General features: G+C 33.8%; 1 long non-coding RNA gene across 2 annotated transcripts; it reads right to left on the bottom strand.

The window, feature by feature from the left end:
• Window positions 1–5,178: 5,178 nt before the first annotated feature.
• On the bottom strand, window positions 5,179–9,559 carry LOC147818995 (uncharacterized). Of its 2 annotated transcripts, none has more exons than XR_015437405.1 (3): window positions 8,602–9,559; window positions 7,817–8,235; window positions 5,179–6,717 (listed from the first exon to the last, which is right to left on the bottom strand). It is a non-coding gene; the product is annotated as an uncharacterized LOC147818995 (long non-coding RNA). The 2 variants fall into 2 exon arrangements; XR_015437406.1 differs by having other exon boundaries at window positions 7,817–8,132.
• Between the last annotated feature and the right edge of the window lie 33 nt (window positions 9,560–9,592).

Below are 9,592 nucleotides of genomic sequence, written 5' to 3'. Positions count from 1 at the left end.
ACTATGACTTTTTATGACCTACTATACTATGACGTTTTTCTGCCTTACTATACTACAATATTTTAATGCCTTAATATAGTATGACGTTTTTTGGGGTATTTATGCCTTACTATACTATAACTTTTTTTTTGTTTACCTGACTTACTATAATATGACTTTGCTATACTATTACATCTTTATGACATTTCATACCAATATAATATAAATTTTCAACGTTTTTTTTCCAGTACTTTATTATGACGTTTTTATCGCTGTTTATGCCGTACTGTACTATGACTTTTTGTGCCTCACTATACTATGACTTTTGTAGATTTACTATTCTATGACTTTTTATGACTTTTTGTGCATTACTATTGTATATCTTTTTTTGCTCTACTACACTATGACTTTTTATGCATTAATATACTATGACTTTTTAGTCCTTACTATAGTATGACGTTTTATGCCTTACTATACATGAGGTTTTTATTACTTTTTATGCCTCACTATACCATGACTTTTTATGTCCTACTATTCTATGACTTTTTTACATTATAACACTAAGAGTTGTTATGCATTAATATTCTATAACTGTTTATTACTTACTATACTATGACTTTTTATTCCTTACTGTACGATGAATTTTTATGCCTTATTATACTATGACTTTTTATGACCTACTATACTATGACGTTTTTCTGCCTTACTATACTACAATATTTTAATGCCTTAATATAGTATGACGTTTTTTGGGGGTTTTTATGCCATACTATACTTCGACGTTTTTCTGTCTTACTATACTATGTTTTTTTCGACTTTTTATGCTATGACATTTTTATACTATGAAAAATGTAATACCTTAATATAGTAAGTTTTTTTGGGTTTCTATGCCTTGCTATACTACAATATTTTTATGCCTTAGTATATTATGACTTATTTTTTACTTTTTGTGCCTTAATATACTACGCCATTTTTATGCCTTAATATACTATTATGTTTTTTGGGGTTTTTACGCCTCAATATACAATGATGTTATTTTGTCTTTTTATACTATGACGTTTTTTTTTTTTGTTTTCATCCCTTACCATACTATGAGGTTTTTTTTCGTTTTTTATGACCTACTATACTATGACGGTTTTTTTTCGGTTTTTCTGCCTTACTATTCCATGATGTCTTTTTGGCTTTTCATGCCTCACTATAACATGATGTTTTTTTGGGTTTGTATACCTTTCTATATTATCATTGTTATTTCTTTACTTTTTTTTATACCTTATTATACTATGATCTTTTTTTGGCTTTTTATGCCTTAGGGTTAGGGTTACAGCGTTTTTTTAGTTTAGTTTTTGTAGTATAATGTTTTATACTTTGCTATACTATTACATCTTTATGACATTTCATACCAATATAATATACATTTTCAACGTTTTTTTTCCAGTACTTTATTATGACGTTTTTATCGCTGTTTATGCCGTACTGTACTATGACTTTTTGTGCATCACTATAGTATGACTTTTGTAGATTTACTATTCTATGACTTTTTATGACTTACTATACGATTAATTTTTATGCCTTATTATACTATGACTATTTATCACTTACTATACTATGACTTTTTATTTATAAATATAATATGACTTTTTATGACCTACTATACTATGACCTTTTATGTCTTACTATACATGAGGTTTTTTTTATTACTTTTTATGTCTTATTATATGATGACTTTTTACTCGTTACTATTCTATGACTTTTTATGCCTTATCATACATGAGGTTTTTATTACTTTTTATGCCTTACTATTCTATGACTTTTTATGCCTTTCTGTACTATGAATTTTATGCCTTGTTATACTATGACTTTTTATCTATTACTATAGTATGACTGTCAAGTTATGTGTGATGTTTACTTGTGCTTTCCCCTAACTTGAAAAGATCCAACTGTTTGCCCAGAGTTTCACTGTGACTTCACTCAGTTCATCCAATGATCAGACACAAACTTTCTTTATCCTTTTATTTTGGATTCAGGATTTGTTTTGTCACATTGGTTTAGTTTTAGTTTAGTTTAGATTAGTTTAGATTAGGTGAAAAACCTTTGAAAAAGTAGAAACAATAGGCAGTTACTACATAATGCAGTACAATATACAAACAAAACATTCTTACAAAATGATAGCCTATGTAACAACCAACTCAATTATCAAACAATAAATTATCAAACAATCAATCAATTGATTTTCAAAGATATCAAACAAAGAGAAACATAGGCCTATAATAAACAATGAACAATCAAAGTAATTTCTCACTGGCAGTCGGTCTGGAGTTTTGCAAGCAGTTGGCAAGTTAGTAGGCAAGTCTCTCCTACAACAGTGTTTGTTTGAATGAATTTCTCTCTGGAGCTGCCTGACTAAAAAGGGTGGTGAGGACTTCAGGTGAGGTGTTTTGTGATTGTCCTCAGCTGGTAGCAATTGACTACCTGCAATAACTAGTTCTTCCTCTGGGGGAGAAATGTGTGGCTTTGCCATGTTGTGACTGTGGGAGAAATGGGGCTTTTTCTTTTGTGATTTGGTTTTCAGTGCAAACAACAACACAATGACTGTTGATGACTTTTTATGCATTACTATACTATGATGTTTTATGCTTTACTATACTATGAGTTTTTCATGCATTCTTATTTTATGACTTTTTTCCCCCTAACTATAGTATGACTTTTTACGACTTACTATTCTATGACTTTTTATGCCTCACTATACTATGACTTTTTATATATTACTATAGTATGACTGTGATTGACTTTTTATGCCTTACTATACCATGACTTTTTCACGCATTAGTATTCTATGACTTTTTATGCCTTACTACACATGACATTGTTGTTACGTTTTATGCCTTATTATACTATGATTATTATGCCTTACTATTCTCTGACTTTTTATGACTTACTGTAGTATGGATTTTAATGACTTTTTATACCTTAATATGCTATGACGTTTTATGCCTTACTATACATGAGGTTTTGATTAGTTTTTATACCTTAGTATACTAGGACTTTTTATGTCTCACTATAGTATGACCTTTTATGCCTTGCTATACAATGACTTTTTATGGCTTATCATACTATCACTTTTAATGCCTCACTATACTATGACTTTTTAAGTATTACTATATTATGACTTTTTATGGCTTATCATACTATCACTTTTAATGCCTCACTATATTATGACTTTTTATGCCTTACTGTACTATGACTTTTTTCATGCATTACTATTCTATTACTTTTTATGACTTACTTTACAATGACTTTTTATTCCTTATTATACTCTGATGTTTTATGCCTTACTATTCTATAACTTTTAAAGCCTTACCATAGTATAACTTTTAATGACTTTTTATAACTTAATATACAGTGACGTTTTATGCCTTTTTGTAAATGAGGTTTTTATTACTTTTTATGCTTTATTATACAATGACTTTTTATTTCTTACTATACTATGACTTTTTTTCATGCATTTCTATTCTATTACTTTTTAAGACTTACTATAATATGACTTTTTAAGTATTACTATAGTATGACTGTTGATGACTTTTCATGCTTTACAATAGTATGACTTTTAATTACTTTTTATAACTTAATATAATGTAACGCCTTAATATACATGAGGTTTTTATTACTTTTTATGCCTTATTATACAATGACTTTTTATGCCTTACTATTCTATGACTTTTCCTGCCTTACTATACTAGGACTATTTATGCATTATTATACTTTGAATTATTATGCCGTACCACTCTATAACTTTTTTATGACTTACTGTACTATGACTTTTTATGCCTTACTATAGTGACACTTTTAATGTCTTTCATACATACATTTATGTGTAAGTATAGTATGACTTTTGATCACATTTATGCCTTAATATAATATGTTTCATGCCTTACAATGCTATGATTTTTTATGCATTACTATAGTATGACTTTTAATGACTTTTTATATCTTAATATACAATGATGTTTTATGCCTTACCTTGCTAATGTTTTTATTCCATATTATATTATGACTTTTTATGCCTTTTTTCACCTTTTTTCAAACTTTTTTATTGCTTATTATCCTGACTTTTTATGCCTTACAGTTTTATCAGTTTTTGTCACTATTTTCCCCTTACAATACTATCACTTTTTGACTTTCTATGCCTTACTATAAAATGAGTTTTTGATGTTTTTTATGCCTTACTAATCTGTGACTTTGTTTATAAATATGTCTTTTTATTTTTTTTTATTTCATTATTATAGTTTGACTTTTTATGTTTTCTTACATTATGAAGTTTTTTTGACTTTTTATACCTTTCTATACTAGGACTTATAATTCCTTATTATACTATGACTTTATATTCCTTAATATACTATGATGTTTTATGCCTTATTATATTATGACTTGTTGTGAATTGATATTCTCTGACTTTTTATTCCTTACTATAGTATGAATTTTAATGACTTTTTATAACTTAATATAACATAACGTTTTATGCCTTACTATACATGAGGTTTTTATTACTTTTTATGCCTTATTATTTTATGACTTTTTGTTCCTCAATATACTATGACTTTTTATGCCTTACTATAGTATGACTTTTTATACAGTTTATTACTATAGTATGGCTTTTGATGAAAAAAAAGTGTCTTAGTATACGACACTTTTTTGATGCTTTATGCCTCACTATAGTATGGCTTTTGATGTCTTACTATTCAAAGACTTTTTATGACTTTTAATGCCTTACTGTACTATGACCTTTTCATGACATTTTTTGCTTTTGTATATTACAAAATCTTTATGGCATGTTTATGTCTTCCTATAGTATGATGTTTTTCCTACATTTTAATGTCTCAATATACTATTTTTATTACATTTTTATGTTGTATTATACCATTATTATATTCTTATATTTTTTATGACATTTTTGTGATATGCTATACTATGACATTTTTCTGACTTATTTTAGTAATACTTTCATTTCATTCATTTAATTTTTATATGTCACATTTTCATGATTTAACATGTTTTAAAAAGGTCTTTTTTTGCATCCAGACAAGAAGTGAGGGGAGAGATTAGATGAATGACATGCAGAAAAACCTATGCCTATGCCTTAGTCTTCTCCTATATGTACTAAAAAACTTGTGAGCTGCTCAAAGGAGGTTCAGGACACTCAGATGGTTTTTAAGCAGAAGCATTTTTTTGATATTTGACGCATTGATGAGGAAAGAGATGAATAATACAAGTTACCACTGTATGATGTCACCATTCTGAAGGAATACTTCCTGTTGACCATATTTAATACATGTCCAAATCAATATCACATCCATACATGTGAGAAGATTCCAGCAGTTACCTAATCCTAAACATTAAATCACACTTTACGTAACGTTGTATCTGTCCCACTAAGACAGATGACCTGACCACAAGACACAGACACGCTGTTATCAGTACATTCACAGTCGTCCCAGATGCAGATAGTGAACTATTGTTCATAGTTGCGAGTGTGACCTGTGGAGATTCACTGTCCAAATGAATGAAAAGAGACTGAAAAGATAACTCTGGGATTGTTTTTGCCCTAGGCTTTATTTTGTTATTTTTTGGGTGAAATGATTGATATGGGAAAAAAATATTTGGCATAGGTCCACTACTGAGCAAGAAGAAAAACCCGTCCAACTGCTGATCAGCATGGAAGTTAATCTGACTGGCCTAATCTCCATTTCACAGGAAATCCACTGAAGTGGCTGTTTCTGCCAGATTGTAATTGTAAGTGTCTGACTACATTATAGAGAGACAAACCTTTAGCTAAAAACTGTTTATATATCTCTACCAGACCCCGTTGACAAAAACAATCATTTTACCACCCAGAACAACCAACCTAAACAGTAACAGGTAAAATGATTGTTTCTGTCAAAGGAGTCTGGTAGCAATATAACGGCTGTATGAGGCCCAGGTGCAAAAGTCCTGAAGTCATCCTTTAATGAAAGAAAAGAGACCATCCATCCACTGTTGTAGGATTGGAGGAAAAGATGCAGCGACCAGCCAATGAAGATTCAAGATCATTGTAGTGATTATGTCAAATTATGATAATATATTAACATAACAACAGTTCAGAAATAAAAACAATAAATAAAATAAAACCAAAATAAAAATAACCATTTGAATTGATGTGATGATGAACATAAAAGAGTTTGACTGGTTGTAGAAATCTAAATCTAAATCAGAATGCAGTTAACACTAACAAACACAGTTTAATCATCATGTAAAGACTGAAGACGAAGCTCCAGCTTCTTCCTGCTTCTTCATCACATCAACTCCAGATCAGTGTCACTGAGACCACCGCTGAGAGTGAAGGACCCCCCCACTCTAAATCCATGGTGAACATGCAGCTCGTGCTCCAACAGACTCGTTTCCCTCTGGACTTCGTGGGAAACATGACAGTCTCCTGTCCATCCACTTCCCTCCTGTCCTCATGAGACCTGGAGGGACATGTTGTTCAGTCTGTCTCATGCTTTCACACCAGTGTCCCTCTCTTCAGTTCTTTTTCTTCATAAGTTTCTTTGTGTATCTCCATATGTGAGCCACTGTCCCAGCAGCAGGAGGAAGATGGATGACCCTCTCCTCCTTCACTTTTCACCTCCTCCTCAGTGGATGGGGGAGGGGCCATTCTGCTCCTCCTCCCATGGTTGTCAGCATCACCTGGGATGATCCTGTCCCCTGAGAGACAGAGACACAGATTAATAATAATACTTCAGTCTCGTCTGATGGTTTTCTGATGAATGACTCTCTGACCTGAAACAAACAACAACACACTGAATTCATGTTTGTCTAATGAGCTCGTTTACTGGTCTCATTAAAGTGACTCGTTTATTTTGTTCATCAACAGAAAACAGCTTCAATTCTTCATTTCTGGTTTGTATTTCAATTTTCACGTGATGAAATATTATTTTCTACTGAAGGAGGAACAAGAATATGGCTGTCTTTTGATTTCATTTTTTAAATGACATAACTATTAATATCAGAAACAAGAACACAACATGATTTATCTCAATATGATTTTCATTCAGGAAATGATGATTTGATTTTCACACGTGACTTTGAATTATTTCTGTTTCCCACATTTTAAACTGCAGAAAACTCAAAACATCGTTTTGTGTTGTTCAGTTATTATTATTATTATTATTATGATATTTAATCATGTTCAGACCTCCGGTGGGGCTCAGACCTCATGTTGGGGACCTCTGGTTAATAAAAGGAGGAGCCTGCTACATCATGAAAAGCTTTAAAGGTCACATGACAGTTCAGATGTAAACTGACACTTCAATCTGTTGTTCAGGGTTAGTTAAGTTAATTTAGTTAGTTACTCGTCCACACTGATGTTTCATGTCCCCTGTCCCCTGACACATGGACACACTATTACTGCTGAGTTACTCTGCTGATCCGTTTCTGTTTCGGGGGTTTTGCAACAGTCTCAGCTGCTGGCTCAGGTGTCAACAGGGAGGACAGCTGCAGGACTCTAAATCCTGCTCAGAGACCAGAGACACACTGTCCTGCACACTGGTCTGCACCGGGGTCTGCTCAGACCAGCAGCCCCCTCTACAGGCACTGATCAGGATTGCGTCACACCTCTGGTTCTAAACTGCAAATACACTATTAGACCTGAGACCAGCAGTTCTGAAGAGAACCACCAGGTGGACCGGTCCTAGTCTCTCATCCCGTCTACTGGATTGAATACAAGAGCCTCAAGGGTTAAAGGTCACTACAAGATTAAATGTTAATCTGAAAATATGTGTAAAGATTATTGGCACACCCCCACCTCAGTCAGCAGCTGCAGCAGTGTGTAGTTCACAGAGACCAGTCATGTCCAGCTGCCGCTGAAGAACCTGATCTGTCTCAGGATGCTGCGATCCGCTCACTCAGACCACATTCAGAGGTGGTCCGGACCACACTGAGGGGCCGCCGACTCAGCTGACGTCCTCTGTGTTAGGTCTGTATTGGGAAGGTCTGAAGGGGGAGCAGAGACCTGGACCTGAGTCAGACCTGGACCTGAGCTGGAGTCCCCTGCTGGTCTCAGGTGTGTGAGTTGTGGTATTGTCGGGTATTTACCTGATGAAACTGGCTGAATCTGGATCCTACAGACCAGCACACTGTTACTCTGGTGTTTTCCTCTCCATCACTCCTTCATCTGTCACTGTCAGTTACTGCAGCTGATCATCATCTTCATTATTGATTCTACTGCTCAAACCCAGAATCTCAGTTCACACTCAGCAAATTCTCAAAAATCAGAAGCTGCAACTTTTTACTTCAATAACAACAAAAAATAATCAATTATCAAAATAACAGCTGATTAAGTGATGAATTGTTTCATCTCTAAAACACCTCAATAGAATTTTTTATATATATATTTTTATAATCACAGGTGATTTTCTGTTTTTATTTCTATAGCCTGAGTAATTATTCATTCGTTTTATTTTTCTCTAATTGAGCTGATTAACATGTAAATATATCTGATTGTTTTATTTGTTGATGATCAAATCATTAGATGTGATTACTAATCAATAAACATCTGACAGAGTTCATTAGAAAAGTGTTGTAACTTACAGTCAGTTTGTAGTGTCGCAGAACGTCCAGCAGAGGGCAGAACGTCACCATGGAAACACTGAGAGACAGGAAACTGAAGCAGAACAAAGACATTCGTCAGACTGACTTCACTGTCAAACATCACACTGACTTCTGCTCTCACTGAAACATCTGGAAACATCAGTTTCTCAGCATTACAAACCAACTCATTAACAACAACGATTATTAAATCAATACAAATATCAATCATCAGACATACTGACACAGTGAAGCTTCCTGCTGTGAATGACTTCACTTCCTTTAGTCACTGATATAAAACATTGTGTTTCATTTGACCTGAGTGTGAACAGAGGAAACTCTGGATCAGCTGTGATTGGCCGAATGCTCCGACTGAAGATCTGACAACTCAACAACATCATCTCTTTTATTTGTTCCAGTTTTATCTCAGATTTATCTCAGGTTATCTCTTCATGATCTCTTTTCTCTCTCGTCTCTCTCTCCGTCTTTCTTTTCTTCATATCTTCTTCTTCTGTCTCACGTGTTCACAGAGTCACGTGTCACCGTCCTGAACAAAGTGTTGGATTAAACACAGCTCATATAAATACACCAGAATAAGACTGTCGATCAATACAGCTGCCGATTCAGCTGAGTTTTGTTTGTGTTGTGATCAGCTGATGACGACCATGTCTGTGTTTGTGTAGGACTGACCTGCAGACAGGTTTGCATGTGTGTGGACCTTCAGGATCCAAACAAACAGACAGTGAACCATGTTGTGAGGAGGGGGTGTCGGTGACGTCAGCGATGATGTCACAGACGTCAGTGATGATGTCAGAGCTGCTGTCCATCAGCATTAACATAAACTCTTCTCTCGGAGCACTTTTTAATTTCATCCAGAAATGAAAAACCTTTTCCTCTTTTTCATTTTCAGATTTCTCAAACTGGCAAATTAACTTTGACTTTGATCCCAACGAGGACTGAAGATCACCCCCCCCGTCACCCCTCCCGTCACCCC

The sequence above is a fragment of the Seriola lalandi genome, unplaced genomic scaffold (assembly GCF_002814215.2).
Source record: "Seriola lalandi dorsalis isolate HSWRI2012SDOR001 ecotype SW California unplaced genomic scaffold, Sedor1 jcf7180002054369, whole genome shotgun sequence".
NCBI classification, from domain to species: Eukaryota; Metazoa; Chordata; class Actinopteri; order Carangiformes; family Carangidae; genus Seriola; species Seriola lalandi.
This window is presented reverse-complemented; position numbering and strand designations above follow the sequence as displayed.